We start from the raw sequence: 10,198 nt of genomic DNA on the forward strand, positions 1-10,198 counted from the left end.
AAATCCTTTAAATATGAAAACGTACTTACAGTCTGTGAGTCAGAACAGCCAGCATTGTAGTCTACAATGAGTTCGAAAAAGAGTAGGGGTGTAACCTCGGCATCCTGGCCAAATTCGCCCATTGGCCTCTGACCATCATGGCCTTCTAATCATCCCCATATCTGCTGATTGGCTTCATCACTCTATCTCCTCTCCACCAATAAGCTGGTGTGTGGTGGGCGTGCTGGCGCAATATGACTGCCGTCGCATCATCCAGGTGGATGCTGCACACTGGTGGTGGTTGAGGAGATTCCCCCGGGCGTGTTTACACAAGGCATTTTAGGAAGGCGTGGACGAGTCTTAACTTTTATAAAGAATATCTCTTTGGGCTTGAGACTTTAGTCTTTGCAACTTTAGGGATCTTATCTAACACTCCAACGAGAAAGGAAAACTTGAAATCGCATCATATTACCCCTTTAACAAAAGCAAATGCTATGTATTTGATTGCTTTAGCATAGCCTGTATTATTTACTTTTATTATATATGGGATTATTTTTACCCCATTGTCCTTATGCTGGTTTCAGCATGACAATCTTATTTTCTTAAACTGTCTGTCTAAATCAGGGGTCACCACACTCGGTCCTGGAGGCCGGGCCGGTGTCAGAGTTTAGCTCCAACTTGCCTCAACACACCTGCCTTGAAGTTACAAGTATACCAAGCAAGATCTTGATTAGCTGGTACAGGTGTGTTTGATAAGGGTTGGAGCTAAACTCTGCAGGATACTAGCCCTCCAGGAACAAGTTTGGTGACCTATGGTCTGAGGAACAAGTTTGGTGACCGTTTTGATGAAATATTCCTTGATGGCATTATTCTGGATTACTTGGTCTATTTTTTTTTTCATGTCATATAATAATTTTCTCATTATAACCCAGTTACTTTTCCCTCCAAACTTTTAATTTATATCGTTGGCAAAACACATCTAACATTAGTGAAGTCTCGGTTAACCATCAGCTCTGGCTGCGTTTCGAAACCTAGTGAGCTGCCTACCTAGACAGCATTTTTGGGCTTTTAAATCAGCTAAGCTCACGTGTCACTCATCATAGCTGTTTTAGAACCTTATTTCTCAGTTCCCCTAGAATTCCCTACGATGTCCAAAAATACCTCACGTGTTCGCGAAGCCCAAAAGTGCAGTCTAGCTAGCTCACTAGGTTTTGAAACACGTCCTCTCTGTGGCCACCATTTTGGAGGTGAGTGTGTAGAGTTGGAGGAAGTGCTCTGAAAGCAGCGCTTGAGCTCTTCCTGCAGTTGCAGGGATGAATGCATGAATGCAAGAGAAGAAAATGGCGATCGAGCAGGACAAATGTTTCCCCTCCTAGACTCTGCAAATGTGTTGAATTTCTATAGCCTTATTATTTGCTTTCATTTAATCTCTACTGCACTTTAAACTACAAGAGGTAAGTCTTGCGGTTTGTTCGTGTGTATGTTTGTGATTTTAACCATATAAGCGGTATAAATAATCGAGCAGCGTATCTCTGCGATATCTAAGCTGAGCTCAGCAGTGGAGGCACGGATGAATGTTTTACCATGTTGTTTGCATGATAGTTAAACAATTTGATTGTTTTTATGAATAGTGTCTACTGTCTGCATTGTCTAAAAAGCAAAATGCATCTCTGTGTGGTATATTTATTGAACATTGATCTCCTGCTTTCACATAATGGCATCGAAGTGACATTGCAGTCGGTTTCTTAAGTGTGTCTAACGTGTTTACAAATAAAAAAAAGTCGAGTTTATGAATGCACAGCGTTTAAACATGAGGTTTCATGCATTCTGGGACCGTTTTCTGTAATGTATTTTGAAAATACGTTGATTTAATTTAAATGTTGAATTCGGCGTCCTGCAACTTTTCTCGACGTCGACTCGCTTTCTAGTTGCTACCAGCAGCATTTGATCCATAATAATTCAACCAAAAATACAATTTGTGTCGCTATCGGCTAAAGTGAGCATTAATAAAACCGTGTTTGATTCGTTAAGCTGTTAGAAGACAAGAGGCTTTAGTGGCCAGCTGGTTTGTTAGCACTCTTAGCTCAGCTGCTGAATTGCGCACATCAAGGAAAATTATATTTAATAATTGGATAACCAGTTTGCTTTCATTATAAACGCTTTATTCGCTTTAATAACTTCACGGAGTGCTGAGCGTTAAATGCTAACTTATGTTTATTTTGTGTTTAGCTTCGCTGTCAACGGCAGCTAACACCGATGAAAAATGCCACAGAAAAAGCTGTTTCCTTCTCCCAGACCAGAGTAAAGAAAATAGACATCACGAAGTCGCTCTTTGAGAGTAAAAGTTGTTTAGAAACATGTTTTGAGTGCGTTATATTGTAATGTTTTGTAAGGGCAGGTCAAGGTTGCTGGTTTGCCCCGTTAGCAGCAGCTGAAGCCAGCGGTGGGGGAGGAGGTCTCGCTGCTCTCTGCCTTTAACCGTCTAAATAAAGTATACCTAATGTTAAACTGAGTCACTTGTTTTATTTTTAAGAAGTCTTTTTCTTTATTAATCACGTATTGTTTTAGCTAAAAGTAAGGTTATCTAAAGAATGCAGTCTGGTTGAATATTGTAGACTGCTGTTCATGCCCGGTTACTCTGTGATTTACAATTAGAAGTGTGTCCGTCCATCTTTTCCTCATTTCCCACTGTGTAAATATGGCGAGAGGCTTTGAGTTGATTTTGGTTTCATATTGTGGTGTATGATGTGATAGGATGTTTGTGGTTGCCATTGGACAAATCACCCAAGTATGTGGCACTTGCATTAGCCTACTTGTGTAGTTGCGATTTCACCAGTAATGAAACTGAAAATTTTAGAAAGAAAAATTAGCTCTATATTTATTATTTTCCTAGACTGTAAGGTGCAAAAAGGTTGCCTTGTCATTGCACACTTCAGTGTTGTTCACACAATATGTAGCCATCTGTCCAAGAATTAAACTTTGCATTCACCTCACTAAAATTGTCAAGCTACATAATCCAGATCCACTTTGATTCTGTCAAATGTTTTTGTAATAACTATTGGTTTTGTCAGCATTTATGTACTAGAGAATGAAAAGTGAATGTCAAATTCTTAATTGAACATCTGTGTTTGTTTCCTTGCAGAGAATTGGATGCTATTGCCACCAAAGACATTGAAGAGAAGCAACACAGGTGAGTAAGTACGCTCATCTCTCTATAGTCATTTTCAGTTGTATAGATGAGCGCTTGGTTTTTCCGAAGCCTGCATCCTTCTGGGCTTTTCCTATTCATGCCTACACTGGGCAGCACTAACAAAGCTGGGTCAAAACAGCTGCTGCTGGTGTAAGCAAATGCAGTTCCGTTTGAATTAAAGGGGTTCCCAGTGCTGAGTAGGCTTTGCTGTTTTAAAATGTTCAACAAAAACAGTGTTTGTGTAGCTCTTTGTGACGCTACTGTATTGCAGTCATGAGTCACAAACCCTTGCCTCCACTGTTTATAGCTGCGGGAGTTTGTTGTCATTTTAATATGTACCAGATTAAAAACTTCTGATCAAGACATCGAGAACACTTTCAGTTTGATTTGTTTTTGTCTTGTTGTGATGCAGAGAAGCATCTGTATATTGCATAACCATCATGCTTTTAAAGGGGTCGTATGATGCGATTTAAATTTTTTCCTTTCTCTTTGGAGTGTTACACGCTTCAGGTATTCGGCCAATCACAACGCACTGGATAGCTGGCCAATCAGAGCACACCTCGCTTTTCAGACCTATGAGCTTTGTAAAAATCAACGCATTTCAGAAAGGCGGGGCATAGAGGAGAAACAATAATGTACAGTATGTGGAAAATAATGTGTTTTTTGAACCTTAAACCGCATAAACACATTTCAATACACCAAATACACAAAATAATGTTATTTTTAGCAACAAGGAAGGGGGCAAAAACCTTTTCACGGCACTGTACACAAAATAATGTTCTTTTTAGCAGCATCATATGACCCCTTTAACTCCAAGTTAATCATAGACAGTTTTTGAGTTTTTCTTATCAGGGAAATGAACATTGCCCCTGTATGGTCATAATCACGTCCACACCTAACAGTGCCAGGGACTAGATCATAACACATTTGCTTTCACAGTTTGATCGCGTATTGTATTTCTAGCATTCTTGTTTCTTGAAATGTCATGCTCGCATATGATCACAATGCTTTTCCTCGGTTGACGCATAATGAGAAAAGCCAAGTTTCGTTTTGGTCATATTAGTGACTCAGATCTAGGGTTGCACAATTTGGGGGAAAAATAATCAAATTGCAAATTTTCTGATAAAGACTGCGTTAAAGTTACAGGTTTGCTGTACCTTATATATCAATATGACTTATAATAAGTACTAGTAAATAGAATAATAAACAAAATAGGAAATTACTAATGTAATATTTCACTGTAAAATAAGAAATCAAATATTTTAGAATTATACTTTACTGTACAACTGTAAAATTACATTTCTAATATTTATGACTGTCTTAATTCAGTTTCAGATGGTAAACCATCAAGCTTTTGTTTTGGCGGAAAACTGCAAGGAGCTCCTAAAGCTTCTCTTTTGTTGGCAACAGCCGGTTTATGAGTGTTTGTCATTACAAGTTTGGAAAGATGGTTTGCATGTTGCGTTCACAAATGCATGTTAGAAACAACCCAAAAGAGCACATTGCAGAGATGAGTGGAGCAGCGATTACTGTGAATCGAGCTGCTCTGAAACATTGAAAACACTGGATCATGAGCTGCTTGTGTGTAAATGAACACAGTGCCTCGCTTCACTCTAAAACAGTTAAATTGCAGCCTTTGCGATTTGACAATCGCACAAAGCCATGTCATGTTTTCGGTTTAACTTTGATTAATTGTGCAGCCCTGCTCAGAGCAGTTAGGCTATTATTTACAATTATTTAATTTTTTTAATTCATTTATTTATATTTAAAATCTTGCAGTGACATTATATGTGCTGGTATGGCTTCATAAACAGATGCCCCTGTCTTTGTGTTTGTGTATGGGAGGCTTCTGTTGTTGAGATGGCCATCTGGTTAAACACTTAAAGGAGAAGAGGTTGTTCCTGGGGGAGGGGCAGGGCTGTGAGGCCCCAAGCTCAATCTTGATAGGCTGACTTTAGCCCCTGGAAGTGGCTATATTCTACTTTTCACGTCAGATAATTGTTTGGCCCGCTCACGTATTTATGTGATGCTATGGGCTTATTTTATGAGCTTGAAGGTCCCCCCAAGTTGTTGAAACAGGAGTCAGTGTACCTCTCTACCCCCTACTGTTGGTAACTGCCCTTCTCGCCAGGCTGCTCTATCAGTACGAGTGAATTCTCCATTATTCTGTCTCTTTGAGTCAGTTGTTTTAGCTGTCATATTTTGTCGATTTCTTTTTTTTTTTTTTTTGTGCCGGCAAATGGCAATGAGAAATCAAAGTGCAGTTTATTTTCATAATGCATATTTCTGATCTTATTGTGAATGATTCATTGGTGCACATTATTCCAAATAGGACTGTCATGATATCAAATTTCCAATACATTAATATTGTGACCAAAATAATTCACAGTAACAATATTATCACTATATCTATAGAAATTTTGAAAATTAAATAATAATGCTATCAGTCAAATTCATCCTTGACGACATTATTTTTTTTTTTTTTTCTTTTTTAGCCAATAAATGAATTTTTTTGTCAATGGGGTGTCTGAAACCCCTTATTTATTATGTAATCCAAAAAACCACACTGGAGTTCACTTTTTGTTCTTTTTGTTTTTTTTGTTTTGTTTTGTCAGCTATAGTAGCTGCACACTGTGTCATCACCTTTTTCTGTTTGAGGACCGATGGATACCAGCATTAACCCAAAAGTATACTTTGTTTTTTTATGTGTATGAAACAACAACAAAATACCGGCTACTGCAGGAACAACAGAAGCTTGCATTCACAAGCACTTGTGTGATGGGATTATGAGATGGTTTAAAATAGTACGAAGACTATTTTATCGGTCGTAACTTCTGAAGAAATTTTTTTTTTTTTTCTTTTTTAGCCAATAAATGAATTTTTTTGTCAATGGGGTGTCTGAAACCCCTTATTTATTATGTAATCCAAAAAACCACACTGGAGTTCACTTTTTGTTCTTTTTGTTTTTTTTGTTTTGTTTTGTCAGCTATAGTAGCTGCACACTGTGTCATCACCTTTTTCTGTTTGAGGACCGATGGATACCAGCATTAACCCAAAAGTATACTTTGTTTTTTTATGTGTATGAAACAACAACAAAATACCGGCTACTGCAGGAACAACAGAAGCTTGCATTCACAAGCACTTGTGTGATGGGATTATGAGATGGTTTAAAATAGTACGAAGACTATTTTATCGGTCGTAACTTCTGAAGAAAGATAGTGCCCACACTGGACAAAGATGAAACTTAGAGTGCGTGTCGCCCGCCTGTGTTCGTGCAAACTGTCAAATGGAGTATCCTTTGAAAGGCTACACTTCGTCTGTACACTTAAGCCCAAAGTATACTTCATTTTGTTCTCGTACGTTAGCGTATGCGTACAGTCAAACGCGTAGCCTTTCAAAGTATACTCCATTTGACGTTGTGCGCAAACGCAGGAGGTCATCACATATGCTCTAGAAAGCTTCATCAATGTCTAGTGTCTGCTCTGTTTTTCCCTGTATGTTATAATGACCGATAATAATAAATATTTTTGAACCGTTTTAAACCAAAGCTGAGCTATCTCATACCCTCTCGCTCACAAGCACTTGTCAATGTGAGCCTCTGTTGTTGTTGCAGTCTCCGCTATTTTGTTGATTTTGTTCTGTCACTTTAGTTTCATCTTCTACTGTGAAACAACGGCCCGGGACAGTGTTGCCACCTTGAGGCACAACTGATTACTGCAAAACAAATTCAATGCGCATTTGCGACCTGCGCGTACATGTAAAAAGAGAAGTATACTTTGGGCTTTACCCTTGTGTGCATTTAAAAAAAAAAACTACGCAAGTATACTTTGGGCTTTACAGCGCAAGACTGCCACCTACTGTGTTGCACTGTAAACCAGTTACTGGTGCAGAATTATTAACAATATTACCGTATTTGCTGTGTTAACATAATATCAACTACTTTGACAACTTTTCGTTGGACATTTCCAATGTCTCTTATTTTAAACTACCCCCCCCGTCCTGTTTAAACAAGCACTAGTATATTACTGTTAATGTACAATGCATAGTAAGTTGCTGACCTCATTAAGCTCACTTACTACATAAACATTGTGCATCTTACATAGATTAGCAGACCATTTTGCAGAACTAGTGTTGGTAGCCAGGGAAAAAGTGCTTGCCGGTTTGACCCACAGAGATAGTTGGCTGTTTATAGAGGAGTAATTTCCCAGTGTAATCCGTTAAGGAGATTACCAGAAGCTTTCTCCCTTTTACTAAATGCGTTGCTGCATCATTTATTTGGAGATGTAGTTATGGGTAACTGTTAGAGTTGCTAAAGATGAAGCCAAGTTATCGAGTCTTATCTCCCATTTGATCCTTTCGTTTTCAGGGAAATCATTCGAAACACGGATGGAGAGTGGACGGAGGAAAGTGTAGAGCTCATTGGAATGACGATAAGGAAGAAGGGGCTGGTATAAAGGTAGGAATTATTGTCTGTTTATGGGACTTAAAATGGCCAATAGCATTTTTAGTAGTTATTTTGGGCTCTGTATTGTCACGGCATAAGCTACTGTGGCATGTTCATAAATGAAATAGCATTATCTGTTATTACTTATGATTAGGAAAGAATAGCAAAGCCATCTTATCTTAAGTGACCATACTTTGCCATTTATGCAGACCAAGGCACATCATAGAAACTTGTCAGTGGGTGTAGCATTTTTCCACTGAGTGATGTGGAAAGGCTGATAGCTCAGGTCTTTATCTCTTGACCTTGTCTTTGCTCTCACAGTAGCTTAAGGCTAAACCCAGCGGTGTGACTGGCACTCGGTTCAGTGACTAAATGCTCTCCTTGGAAAAGAGTTTGCAGGGGTGTCTGTTGGTTTGCTAAAATATGGTCAAATTAAAATAATTTGTGGACAAGATGAAATTTAATCAAATAGGTTATATAAAACCCTATAAAAAGTTTCTTTGATTATAGAAAAGACCTTAAAATATTGTGACGTAAATACTGCATTGGCTTCATTCGTAATCTGCTGCTCCGAGATTTGCAAAGCGAATATCCAAGAATCATGTTTCCAGTACCCACCCCTCCCTGGTTTACTTTTTACTTATCTGTTGGCCCAGATGTCCTTGTGTCGTCTTCATGATACTGAGCGATACTTAAGCAATAAATTTGACTCCGTCTTATTAGCTGCTGTGTGCATAACAATGTTTTGCTCCTTTTTATTTTGACTAGATAATAAACATGCACTTACACTTGCATTTGTTCCTTATTTCATCACTTCAGTTCATACAAATAATACCAGCTGGAAACCATTTAGTCCTCATGTAAAATTTTGAAACATGTCCCAGTCTACCTTTTAGTTTTTCCTTCCACCTTTTATTTCTAACAGCTTGGTCTATGAAAAGTCAAAAGTTTGTCATGGTCTTTTTTTTTTATGAGCAAAACCTTAGGGTCATACAATGGAAAACCCTTCAAGAAATGATTTGTAGCGTCTGTGTTTTGCGATCACCTAGCTGTTGCTTAGCAATGACCATGCAGAATACAGACAACGTTCACTTGCGAGGAAGAGCCACTGGCAAATGTGTTCTGCATTAACTCAGAGGCTGAAAAATGCCAAAAGCAAAACTCCCAAGAGATAGTACCTTGTCCTGTCGGCTTTAATAGTTATAGATTATTGACATAACTGATGCCAAATATGGACAGCCGTTTCAAGTCAAGACCTGTTCGTGCATGCTTGTAATTTTAAGACAAATTGCAGACCTGATTATGTCTGCAAGTTCTTTCGGGAGTGTTGAAGAAAGTGTTTTTTATTGTTGCTATTTTTTATAACTTGACTCCACTTGCTTTAGCTTGATGTTTGAACAAGCACAAACTAGTGATTTTTCTTGTCATTTTTGCATTTCAGCAGTGAAGAAATTCATTAGTATTTTGGTGTTCCTGGAAAGATGCATTCAGATTAGGGGTGTGCGATATTGGCAAAAAAAAATAATATCTCGATATTTTCTGGGATTTTATCAATAACTATAATTAGATGATATTGTGCTGAGTGTGTTATTTTGCTGATATCTTAAACTGACTCCTGAAGTTTATGATATTCTTCATATTCTGTGTGGTGGTCAGTTCACACTGATAGAAATTAACCTTTTTCAGTCAGTTTAAATAGATTTTTACCTTTTATGGGCATTTTTACCTTTATAAAGCCAATTTTTTTTCTAAAAGTGTGAATTATCTTTTCAGTCAAATTACATTAGAATAATAAGACATTTGGGCTGTTACCAAGTAAATGAAATCAGTATAAACAAAATTTATCTTTGCAATGCAGAGAAAACGCAGAAGCTGCATCAGAAGTGGCATTTAGATGCATTTACACACCGTTTAATGCATAAATAATGTTTTGATATATTGAACATAAAACGTTAAATATTGATATTTGAAATTATTTAAATATTAAAAAGATACTTTAAATGTGAAATTAAAACCGCCAGTAGGTGGCAGCAAGTCACTGTTAATAAGTGAGTCATTGCGATTGAACCGAATCATCTAAACGATTGATTCATTCATGAACGAAATGCCCTCATGTTGCTCAGAGACACAAAACCGCGTTGTGGCTATGTTTGAAATTATTTTTGTTGGTGAAAAAGCGCAAAAACAGGCAATATGTTATCTAAAACCAAGCGGCAACCTCCCCGTCTCTCTCGTGAAACCAACACAAAGTGACTAAGGGTGCTTTCACACCTGTAGATCGATTGCTTTGTTCCGAAACAGGGATTAAAATTATTACAATGTTGCTTTTTATTCTTGGTGCGGTTCGCTTTCAGACGGCAAAGTTTCTAAACGGACCAAATTTGTTAATACAAGTCACGCACGAGTAAACTGTTGTCTCATTGGTCAAAGTTCCACGGTTTATTTTCCGAGATTCCACTTAGCTGTCACGGCTGTCATCCGTCAGGACGGAACGGCAACAGCTTCGTGGACTTATTGTTGTTGTTTTTTGTTTTTTTGTAGCTGTCCTTATATTAATTTATCATTTTGAGCAGGAGTCCAGGATT

At 38.0% G+C, this 10,198-nt stretch overlaps 1 long non-coding RNA gene across 1 annotated transcript; it reads left to right on the top strand.

Annotated features, from left to right (window-relative positions):
* Positions 1-1,229: 1,229 nt before the first annotated feature.
* LOC107709993 (uncharacterized) lies at positions 1,230-7,619 on the top strand. The gene is made up of 3 exons (XR_001636544.1): positions 1,230-1,433; positions 3,122-3,169; positions 7,536-7,619. It is a non-coding gene; the product is annotated as an uncharacterized LOC107709993 (long non-coding RNA).
* The last annotated feature ends 2,579 nt before the right edge of the window (positions 7,620-10,198 follow it).

This window comes from Sinocyclocheilus rhinocerous, unplaced genomic scaffold, assembly GCF_001515625.1.
Source record: "Sinocyclocheilus rhinocerous isolate Xijiao unplaced genomic scaffold, SAMN03320098_v1.1 scaffold1799, whole genome shotgun sequence".
Lineage (NCBI taxonomy): Eukaryota > Metazoa > Chordata > Actinopteri > Cypriniformes > Cyprinidae > Sinocyclocheilus > Sinocyclocheilus rhinocerous.